General features: G+C 36.7%; 1 protein-coding gene across 7 annotated transcripts in view; it reads left to right on the top strand.

Moving 5' to 3' along the window:
- Positions 1 to 1,080: 1,080 nt before the first annotated feature.
- The window catches only part of LOC110097727, a 29,421-nt gene continuing 18,002 nt past the window's right edge, over positions 1,081 to 12,499 (top strand). For 5 of the 7 annotated variants that reach the window (XM_020824272.2, XM_020824270.2, XM_028693158.1 and 2 more), the window contains exon 1: positions 1,081 to 1,384. The gene's annotated coding sequence lies outside the window, so the exon portion shown is untranslated. The remainder of the gene's footprint in view (positions 1,385 to 12,499) is intronic. The other 2 variants (XM_020824271.2, XM_020824268.2) reach the window with 1 other exon arrangement.

Here is a 12,499-nt window from a genome sequence, read left to right as displayed (position 1 = left end):
TTAACTCCTTGGTGGAATTGGATGGGTAGTGCCTATTTATCATGGTGAGTGAGCCCTCTTGCGAGTTGCAAGCAAGTAGCACCTCTCGGGTCATATGATGAGTTCCATTGTGGGCCACACTTGAGGGTGCGTTTCTCTATCATGACCTCAGTTTCCTATGAAATACTTGTAAAAGCATACACCAATATATAACTCAAATTACTTAATGAGATACAAAATAAATATTTTGAGGCTTAGTTAAGTGCTAACCCAAAGCTCTTTGATCTTTCCCATTAAAGTATATTTTATATTCACTAAAATGGCACTAAAATGGCACTAAAATGGCACTAAAATGGCACTAAAATGGCACATTTTTTAACGAATCATTTCTATATTTTATATCTCATACTCAATCAAAGTGGTTATTTGATAGGTGCATGCATTTTTGATATTATTGTTAAAGTTAATTGGAATACTAGTTGTAATTATGTTATCAATTTTTGAAAATATATCACAAGCCCTCCTCTTAAAATTGGCTTCATTATGTAATAGTTAATAATGGTTAAGCCCTTCATTTTGATTCTATCAAAATATCGATAAAAATGAACCCTCTTATAGGTTTTGGATGTCAAATAATATTCATCATAGCTTTGGTTAGATTTAAATTTTGCTATGATTTATTTATTTTAGTTTAATAGGTACAAACCCCATAACCATAATGTGCATATCAAAAAAATATATAAAAAATATTGACAATGTCAAAAAAAAGAAAAAAAAGAAAACACTGTGAGAGGATGGGAAAATAAAAGAATATTTGAACGATTCATACATTGCAAATGAGATATAGTTCAAAAGGAAGGGCAACCTAATATGCATATAGTGCCAAAAAAATAAGCTTTTTAATAATTTGGCCAAACAAACTTATTACGGGCATACTGATTAAAACAAGATCATTATAACCAATTAATTAAAGTAGCTTTATACTTTTTTTTCTCTCATTAATGGCATCGGGTCAAAATCCAACCCGGTTTTAGGCTTCATGGAGAGCCATTTGGCCCATCTTCGCAGTCTCCTTATATTGACATGCTTGAACTGACTAACGACTAGTGAGAGGACTTTCCAGAAGTGCCAGCGTTTCAACTTCCAACGCCTCTTTATTTACTTTTCTTCCATTCTTGAAATCAGAGGGATATGTTCTCCGTTTTCAAAATTCTTTGCTTGGAAAGCATCGTCATTTTCACTTTCCCTTTCCTTTGTTTTTCTTTCTTCTGCGTTTGTATTACCACTGCGGCAGATTAGAAGTTTAAGAATCATCATAATGAAGACGAGGAAATTTTGAGTAATCCTGTGATGTTTATGCGCTTCGCCGGCGAGGGAGTATCTCCTTTTGGTTAGTTTTGCTCCGGTGCGTGTGATATTTCTATTCACAAATATTTGTTAATCTTCTTGTTTTTGCTTCAAATCTTCGATTTTAAGTTAAATTGGCTCTAGTTATTCACAGAAACCAGGATGTTGTGGAGTTTGTATTTGATGACTGAGTTACTTGAGAACCCTTTCTTTCTAAATGAAGAAATCATTGCAAAACTTTAAGCTTGTTTTGTTTCTGAATGTAGAATTTAACCCAAAAAAGTAGGCATCTGAGAGTAAATCAGGTCTCTTTTGTACTTGTTATTCTTTTATGTACCAAATTGTTTTGATATTCTGAATGGAAAGTCATCTATAAATACCATTCTTTTCCTTATGCTCGTTGGGAAAATCGGTGAGGATCATTTATGTATGATATTTTTTGATATAAAGACATGTTCACAAATCAAGCCAACATTCGCTTGGTGTTATACATCTAACGACAGTGGATGAGGTGTTGGAGTATTGATTGATTAACTTCTGCCCTTTGCTAGTCCAAAAGGAAGAAGACAAGGTAAATATCATGGCTTGACTTGAAGTCACTTCTGTGTGTACATGTGTACGCCAACATTGACGCCATGTGCAGGGCCGTACCTTACAAGTAGTTTGTGTCAAGCGCACATGACAAGTTGTTATTGCGTGAAGCTTTGCGCGCACCTATCTAATGCTGCAACAGAGGGTCTAGACATTACATGCACACCGCACACCAGTGGTGCATGATGTATAAGCGTACAAAACAGATCTCAAATTTATAAAACTTATGGCATGATACATGCACGGAGAGGTGTTGTTTAACGTTACGGTCAATTGTATACAACCAAATGTGCACAAATGGCAAATGCATGTGTGACAGTGTGCCGTTTGTTGTAATTTTGTACAAGTGTATATGGGGAATTTTTATGAATCCTGTGTCTTTTAGTTCTTGGTGAATAAAAGGATATGGGTTTTTAATTCTACAATTTTGTGGTGTCTCTTAGTTCCTTTTTTTATGTTGTGTGTATAATACTATTATGTCTAAGTTATTGGTTCACTCTTGACACTATGACAAGTGGTATTAGAGTGGGGTTTGAAGACATGCCAATGTCATTTGGAGTTGAAGTGTGTGTGTGTGAGAGATTCCTTCCTTAAGAACTTGATAGGAAATCCATCTCCCAATGATGAGAGAATTCACATAGATTGTTTTCACATATCAAGAAACAATTAAAGACTTTCCAGTGAATATTTATGAAAGAGATGACATCAACAGCTCATGGACAAGATGAAATGGCCATTAAAATATTTGTTTTTCTAATAGTATTGATCATTCTCAACTTGAACGTGAATCCCCCCCCAGTTAGAAGTTCATTGTCCAGAAGTCTTTTAGTGTAGAAAAAGGTGCAAGGCAACTTAAGAACTTTTTTCTTAGAATTTAAAGAACTACTTTGTTGCTGCTTATTTTGTTGATGCAAAGAGGGTGAGAAATGTAATCATGTACTTTTTTTTATGCATAAATGTTTATGGTGGACTAGAGTATTAGATGATCTTGTTGTAGGGAGGCCTTCTATTACTATCTTGGAGGCTCTTAAGGAAGAAATGTAAATCAATTCCTTCATAGCAATTTAGCATGGGTTGCTTGGGATGCACTATATCCCCTTGAGTAGATCGGGGTGATGTAAGAGTAAGATAAGTTTTATTCATAACATGGTAGAGTAAGACAAGTTCACTAGAATTTTGTTGATTTTGCAATATGGGAGAAGTGGCGTTGCAATGACAAGATGTGCTAATTCTAGCTAGTGTAATTATTAATGCATAGAAATGGGTGGATTTGAGAGTCACCCTGGAGGTTAAGTTTCGTCCAACAAAAACTAATTGAAAAATGAATAGAAAGATATTTCAAAGGAGTACACACAATGGGAGGATGCTTAAAATTAGGTTTCGAGTGACGTAAAATTTTAGATTAAAGCAAGGCCCTACAAGGCTATATATGAAGGACCTCATTGAATGTGGGATTGATTAAAGCTAGGGTAATCTAATGTAAAAGTTTCACAGATATATAATAATGAGGGCATCTATAAATGCAATTTATTCAAAAGTGTGATTTGATTGGGAGGTTCCATTTGATGTTGGCATTATTGAATATTTTGATGTTATCTTCCGCATTGACATTTCTAAGATGGAGAAGGATTCATTAATGCCTCATCTTAATGGCATTATGATCCGATATGAGCAAAATCATTGCTATGTGTCTTGTTGAGATACTTCTACAACAATTGCAAAGTGGTTTTTTTTAACTAAAATGCTGTTTTGTTGGGCTATTAAAGGAGATTAGGTGCATGTGAATAAGCATTGATTGAAGTTGAGCTAAATATGAAGATGTTAATGTCCCATGAGAAGATATCAGTGATGAAGGAGCTTGATGTTAATGACAAGGATTCCCAAAATTAACTCAAAATTAAAAAGGATGCAGTGGATGGTGATTTGATCATGGAGAAGAATGCTACATAAGAGTGATTTGATAGATAAATTGTTGGGTACTTATATTATATTAATCTATTAGAGAGTCAAATTCATCTAGCGGTGTTGGTTTGTTACAACCTTGATGGCCGTGGAGGACGACTTATGTATTTAGTATTTTAGTGATTCTCTTACACTTCATTGTTGTAAAAGGGAGAGGTAAATGTTATGGCTATGTGAAGTCGCTCTACATGTACATATAGGAGGGCATGCCATGTGAATAATATATGAAGTGATGTTTGCTGCAAGTTGCACGTGTAATAGAGATTTACACAAAGTTGTATAAAATTGGTTAAATAATTGCAAGTGTGTGTGCTTATAGTGCGTTTGTGTTAGTTTGTAGTTTATTGCATGTGCTTGCAATGACTTGTGCATTACAGGTAGTTGGGCTCTTGTAAATGATGGGCCCATGCAGATAATACCCTACACAGCAATAGTGCTTGAGTTAGGCATAGGAAGTACCAGTCTTTAACTGTAAATATATAAATATGATGTAATACATATATAGAGAGGTGTTTTTGTTTGTACTGTCAACAAATTGTAGCCAAGTGTGCACAAATGGCAGTTGAATATTTTATATGTCACTTTCAATAGCGTTCAAACACGTGTAGAAGGGGCTAACATGGCGTCGTTCATATGCATAGATAATGACATTAGTGGTGGGAGTAATTGAACTTGTTTACCCAGGTAAGCCATTTACGAAGGGAGCAATTGATATTTGTTCAATTGTTGAACTTCATACCTACAACAAAGATGTCACGATCCAACCCAATATGACCCACAAATAAAACATGTCATATTTTGTTGGATGGTGATAGACCAAGCTCAATATCTACCTTTTGGAGATTTTTCATATTTCCTTATCACAGAGCTACTAATTAACTTTTAATTGAATATGAAGTAAACTCATTTACAAATGTCTTTTTATCCATCATCAAAATGTATCTATACAAAAAAATGTTACACAACAACAACAACATCAAGCCTTTATCCCACTGTGGGGTCGGCTACATGAATCATTTTCTCTGTTGTATTATGTTAAGAGTCAAATTCTCAGTTAATAATAAATAAAGGTTCAAAAATTTTCTAACGAAGTCTTTTAGGTCTACCTCTATCTTTCTTAAAATAAGCCAAATCTAATACATTAACTTTCCCAGCCAGGTCATCGGAAGGCTGCCATTTTATGTGGCCAATCCATCTAAGTCTCTCTTATCTTATCCTCCATTAGAGCTACTGCAACCTTTTCACGTATATGCTCATTTCGTATCCTTCCCTTAAGAGTAAAGCCACTCATCCACCTCAACATCCGCATCTTTGCAACACTTAATATTTATGCTTCTCTTTTAATGGACAACAAAAAGTTACATGCTATAGTATATTTCTACAATCTAGAATAGAGCAGACAACAGAGAAATAAATTAGCCTTGACTGTACAAAAATAATCAAGAAATACCTATGACAACTTAGGGCAATTAGAACCTGGGACCACAACTACTCAACCCGCTCTTTTCACTTTCCCTGACCTGAAATATAATGCAAAATATGTGTGAGCCAACACAGCTTAGCAGATCACACTTAATTAATCCATTATGCATTTAACTAGGTTTTGAAATAGTTAATAACAATTCATTGTACCTTATAGAATAATTCTTGCAGGCATTATAAATTTAATGTAAAATGTAGGGAAAATAAATAAATAAGTACTCCACTTATTTGAGTAGGAAATAATAGATTTTCCTTAAACACTTATATCTCTCATCAGAACTAGTCAGAATTCAAGCCTTTATTATTCCCTATGCCAGCATATTAGAAAATAGACTCTTATGACTCCCAGATACTTAGTATATATTATATATTAAAAACAAACCCTTATGACTCCTGTTGCATTCAACGCAACAAGATTTCCTCCAACATCAAATTTTCATAGAATCACACAATTCAAGCATATAAAAATATATATAATTGCATTGTAATAAAAGGAATACAATTAAAACCATTTCAGAAATTCATAAAATTCTTCATTTTTTTTTGAGAAGAGCATAAAGCAGATTCTATAAAATGAAAAAGCAAGGAACTGTAAAAAAGTTCCTAATGAATACAGTCATCAGATTCCTTCTTCAAAATCTTAATAAATGAAGAAGGAACCTTATCCAGGATTAAATCATCCCATAAGAAAGAAGATAAAGTACCTAAGTTAGCACAAAAATCTGCTAACATGATTAAAAATAACATAATTAAAAGAATCTACAAAAGAAACCTTATCCATACCTTGAACTCCCATCTTGCAAGCCTTTTGAAACATCTTGATAACATTCAAATTATCACTTTCAATGATGATGCCTTGATACCCATGCATTTGATCTTTGATCCACTCCTTGGCGGTAATTATAGCTTGATACTCTAGATTGGTAATGTCCCAGTGCAATTGAGGTACTCCATAAGCCGCTATAAATCTACCTTTAAAATCTCTAGCCAGGAGTGAAACAGAGTAGCATCAACATTTACCTTGATCCAATTTGGAGGAGGAGAATACCAACGATTATCAAACAGCAATTGCTGATTGGTACTCAACCTTTCCTTATTTTCATAATTAAGCGGATTTAGAACTCCTGAAAGGCTGACAGCTTCAGCCGCAATATGAAAAGAACTACTTCCCTTCTTCCCATAAACAATTTCATTCCTGTCTTTCCAGGATAAATAAACTGCATTACACAGTAATCTGGCAAGAAAACCATTTTGCTTAGAAATCCAATTGTACATCTCTTCTTTGTTATTGAATAGAGGAATGAAAAAGCCTCATTTATTCAGGTGTTGAATCACATCCACGATCTTCTTACATCTACACGCCAGATGATTAATATCCTCCTTTTCATTGCATTCTCTAGAACAATCAGGTGTCCAATAAATTCTTCTATGAAATAAAAATTCATTAGTGGGCAAAGCTTCATTTAGTACTCTCCACCAGAAATTATCACTTCTGCCACAAAGTTTTATATTCTTCAGCCACTTCCAATCCGCCTTGTCAATTGGTTTAACTACATTTCTATCAGCAGCCATTGCAGTAATTGATCTCCCAGATTCCATGTGAATGAATTCCACTTGGTCTTCAATCAGATCCGGATTAATATTAATCCTGCAGATTAATTCCACCAAATCCTTGCCGAAAAACTTTCTCAATTCTGGAATACACCAATGGTTGCCTGAAATAAACTTGTCCAATCTCGAATCATCAGCCAAATCTTCTTGTGAGTTCACAAATGTAGGCCATTTGTTCAAGCTTTTGTCCCATATCCATACATCTTCAAAGACATCAATAGAGTGACCATTTGAAACCTTCCATCTCACTATACTTCTCAAGGATCTTCCTCCATCTTTGATTATTTTCCACGCTGCAGAATTTGATTTAATTCTGTTTTCAGACTCCCAACAAGAGCCATACTTTGGGAACACAAATTTATGTAATAAGGATTCATCATCTTTTATGTACTTCCAAGCAAGTTTAGCTCTAAGAGGGCCCATTTTTTTTAATAAAGAATGTATACTTCTGCCACCTAGATCCACAGGATCACACAACTTCTTCCAGCTAACATAGTGCAAATCGTGAACTTCATTAGATTTATCCCAAATAAAATTTCTACATAATTTCTCCACCTCTTGAACAATAGACTTGGGAACTAAGGAAGCAGTAGAGTGAAATAAAGGAATAGAAAGAATCACATGTTTAACCAATGTAATTCTTCCTACTAATGAAATGTATTTGATTCCCCAATTATTCAGTTTCTTCAAAATTTTGTCCAATATGAATTGGAAATCAGTCTTAGACAACCTCTTTAAAGCCAATTTAGTTCCCAAGTAATTGAATTCCTTAACTTCTTTGAACCCCAATATGTCTTTAATTTTTCTTTTCTTCATATTAGATACCGCTTTCCCAAAAAGCATGCCAGATTTATTGATATTCACCATTTGACCTGTCCAGCCGCAATATTTATTCACTATACCTTTAATGGCTTTCACATTCTTAATTTTAGCTTCAACAAAGAAGATAACGTCATCGGCATATAGTAAGTGTGAAATCCTTGGGCCTTTATTGCTAACCAGAACTCCAAATTCATCCTTTCCTTTAATAGCATTGGAAAGAAGCTGTAGGTTTTCTTTTGGGCTCTAGCGGCGTCTAGAGATTTGGGAGAGATCGATCCTCTTCTCGAATAGAGGATTAATTGTATCTTGCTTTTTTTGTTTCCCTTTCATCAAATAATAAAAACTATCTACTGTTTTCGTGGTTTTCTAAAAATTGATAGGAATTACTTGAGATCTTCAAGTGTTTCCTATCAAATTGGTATCATAGCACGTCGATCGAAGGGGAACCACTGGACGGAAGAAAAGTGGAAGTTTTGAAGGGAGAACTTGGAAAACTTAAAGCAGATTTTGAGGAGAAGATTGCTGATTTTCAAAATCAGATTGCATCCTTCAATGAAAGGATGGAGGAAAAGTTCCCCGTGGTGGAAGACATATTGAAGAAATTGCTTGAAGCTAAAACCAAAACGGTGACATTTGAAGCAAAGGAAACTATCGGCAACCATTGAAGTGATGGGAACCTTAACAAATTTAGCGGAAGGGAAAATCCAGAAGTAGAGATCCTGGAGGGAGAAGACGGAATGACTCCTCTAGAACCATTTTTTATGGAGGAGATAAGCTTTGACTACGCAAGACGGGGAGCTAAATTTGAAAATAGAGGGGATGATTTCGATCGCCGGGGTACTGATTTTGAATGAAAAAGTGGGGATTTTGATGAAGGGTTTGGGTATGATCGCCGGATGGAAGATCGTGACAATTGCGGAGCACCTCCTCGTCAAGAAATGGGAGGTCATGGAGGATTTAGGGGAAACGAATGTGACCCGAGGGTGAGGAAACTGAAGATGCCAATTTTTGAGGGGGAGGATGCGCACGAGTGGATCTATAAGTTATAAAGATATTTTGATGTCAATGGATTGACAAAGGAGAGACTAACGACTACGGGCGTATGTTTGGAAGGGAAGGCTTTGTCTTGGTAGTAGTGGAGGGACATGTGATGACCCATATGGAGTTGGAAAGAGTTCAAGGATTGTTTGGTAGAACATTTCTGAACTGGCATGCGAGGAGACTTCTATGAGAAGTTCTTTGCCTTGACATAGGAGGGTTTAATGACGGAGTACCTGGAGAGATTCAAGTACCTTGCTAGCCAGATCACCTTCCTGAGACAGTGCTAGAGGAAAATTTTATGAAGGGACTGATACCAAAGATCTGGGCAGCAGTTAGAATAATATGGCCTCGTGACTTGGGAGAGGCTTGTGGGCTCTGAAAATTTGGCACTGGCTGGCCCCCCCCGCCGTTACTTTTATTTTGGGGGAGTTTTAACGGAATTAAGTACCGAGATAAATTTTGGGAAGGCAGGTGAGTTTACCCAGAGATTTCGCCCTCATTTTCGAATACTTTATGATATGAGTTCTGTTTTCCTATAGAGAAGTTTCGATTAAGGCTAGCATCAATCAGATATGTAGAGATACATATTATCTGACATATAGTAGCAACATGGGCTTGGAAATGTCGAAGATTGGATATTTAAAATTAAAAATTTTACCTCCTTGCACTTAAACTGGATGGTGGGGCAATTGATGATGGGCCCGATCAAGATCCCATGGTTCCGTCGTCCCGAGCCATTGTGGTCCCTAGTCTACTTAGGGGAGGTAGTCGGCCCAACCTGTCAAAAGGATCCTTATCGGCAGCCATTGATTGCTTCGTCAAAGAGGACCTTGTAGACCTAGGGTGAATATTTATTTAAGAGGTCAAATTTGAATCCACCTTAGTTAGCAGAGGGCTTTGTGCCCTATTGATTATGGGGTTGTTTGATATGCAAAATTAGGAGGATAAAGTAATGTAATTACATGCATTTCTTAAATTGCGTCGTTTGTTTGATTTTGAGCGGAACATAAGGAAGTCCTTCGAAGCATCAACAGTGTATTACAAGAGGCTGTTCGTGCGGCATCGAAACTCGCTCAAATTGAGCGGGTTAGAAATTCGCTCGCACGAAAGTTGAAGAGGAAGCAAGTAGAGGGTCCTTCACCCCCGACAACGGAGGCTGCGACTTGTGGCCACTGGAGTCCGGACACTCCTTTGGACTTGGTTGCTTCCTTCGATTACTCTAGCAGCGGAAGCAACGGCTTCCCGTGTTCCTCTGAGATTCGTCCCTTCAAGCGCTTACGCACTGGCGAGACCTTCGTTCCCCATTTATTACGGTATCTTCAATTTCTATAACTTCAATAACATTTCTTCTAACTGACGTCGCCTAGGCCTTTCGCGTTTCAAAATTTCCCTTCCGCTTGGTATTTGGGTGCGACTGTTCCCTTCTACCATAGCCTATGACTTCTTCTAATTGTTTAACTTCTTGGTAAATTCTTCTCACTTCGAGCTTCTTCGCATTTAATTTTTAGGAAGATTTAATTCGTTTATATATTTTGCATCTATCCGTCATCGCCTCTTCATATTCGACTTCTTGACGACCTCTTGAAAGATTTAATTCGTTTATTTCGCATCTTCCCATCACTGCATTTTCATATTCGACTTCCTGGAAGATAAAGAAAACTGGGCAACTTCAATATTGGAATATCCATCAAACTTCCTCCATTGGCTCTCTGTTAGAACTCCTTGCAGCTGGTACTCCTCGCTGAAAGCTGTTGGAACTTTCATAATTTGTTGTGGCGATGTTGGGATGAAAGAAGTCTAAATCAAACACTAAAGCTCTATCTAAAGAATGGCTATGGCACCAGCTATTCAAGGCATGTGCTCATAATTTCTTACCTGCTATCTTCAAAATAAGTTCTCCCTCTCTCAATCCCTCAAGCTCAGACGAAGCCTTTGCCATCGGAGGGAAGAAATCTACTTTTTCTCTGGAAGAAATTGAAAGTTCGTTAGGGATGTTAAGTCCTTAAGAACTAGCCCGAGGCTAACCAAGAGGAGGGTGAATTAGTATTTTAAAAAAAAAATTCTTTATGTAAAGCACAACAAAATGTTAAAACCAAATCACCACATAAATCAAGGTGCAAAAAAATAAACACGGAAGCAAAATAAAGAAAAATCACACCGGATTTATAGTGGTTTGGTCAATCCTTGACTTACGTTCACTCCTCGGAGGCACCCTCCGAGTATTGCACTAACTAAGTGTATCTCTTTTAGCTCCCACAGTTAGGCGGAGAAGCCTTTACAACAGACTCCTTTTCACCAACCCCGGTGCGGCAGAGAACCGACTCCTTTTGCTTCCTCCTGAAGCGGGCAGAGAACCCAGACCTTTTGCTGAAGGAGTGGACGTAGGTCAAGGCCGTGAGCCCAGACCTCTCGAGTAAATAATCGTATCAATCAGCCTTAATCACTTTCCATAATTGCCAGATTAATTTAGGTATAATTGTGCTGTATCGTCCAGGCCGATATGGAGATCGTCCGGGATGATAATTTAAAATAAAGAATACCTAAATTGATAATGGCGGCTGATTTTTTCTGATTTGAGCCTATCGTCCTGGCCAATACACGTATTGTCCGGGACGATTTGCTTATTGACGGTTGCTTAATCAGGATGCCCTAATCAGGGTTTCTATTTTTAGTTGAATCGTCCTGGCCGATAGGAACATCGTCCAGGCCAATGTACTCAAAACAGAAAAATTCAGAAAACCACTCAAGTGTGTGTGTGCAAAGATACTTAGCATCAGGAACCACTTTTACAATTGACTCAAGAAAGGGAAAAATACAGACTTGACTCAACCTATATCTACCCGATCTTGAGCTGGCTTGAGTTGCATTCGATCTTGTGGTCCTGAAAATTTAGTAGGCAAAGCAGTCATAGGGAATCATGAATGTTTGCTATCATCAAAAGTTTAATCCATAAAGTCAGATTTGCAACATAGATGTTACCCACTGCCAAGATTTTTAACATTTTTTCCCTGGAAAAGCTTCAAATTTGACGCTTCTTGCAACAAAATTATTATTTTTTTTTGTAAATTTTCTAGTTCATTCACTTGGCTTTGCTGTCCGCTTTGGTCTTTTATGCAAATATTATTATTGTGTATTTATATCTAATAAGTTGTTTCCTTTTGGCCACTTGCCATGACACGCATGATGGAATCTATTGTTGCTTGAAGTTTCAGTTTGCAATTTATGTGTCTGTTTGGAATGTTCTTACCTTTTTTTTAATATTTTTATTCAATTGTTAGGCCAATCCAATATCTGCATTATAGGAAACTGATAGAATAAGAAGAAAGATCACACCTTGTTTTGTAGCAGCAAAATATAAGAATTTTTGCAATGAATCCAAAAAGCAGCATTCTTGCTGATGGAGGACTGAGCACAATGAATAATGGTAATGCAATTGCAAATGAGGACCTGAGTCATACAATCAGAAGAGATTATTTACTCGAGAGGTCTAGAGAGTTGTCACAGTTGAGAAAAGGAGTTCAAAGCTCTCTGCAATTGAAGAAATCTGTACATAGACGGAGGAGATCTTGGTGGTCAATTCTTTTCACTATTCTCACAAGGATTGTACTGATTTTAGCAGCTTTGTTGTATCTTGGACAATTTATTACAAGGTGTTCTACTTTGT

The sequence above is a fragment of the Dendrobium catenatum genome, unplaced genomic scaffold (assembly GCF_001605985.2).
Source record: "Dendrobium catenatum unplaced genomic scaffold, ASM160598v2 fragScaff_scaffold_231, whole genome shotgun sequence".
Taxonomy (NCBI): Eukaryota; Viridiplantae; Streptophyta; class Magnoliopsida; order Asparagales; family Orchidaceae; genus Dendrobium; species Dendrobium catenatum.
This window is presented reverse-complemented; position numbering and strand designations above follow the sequence as displayed.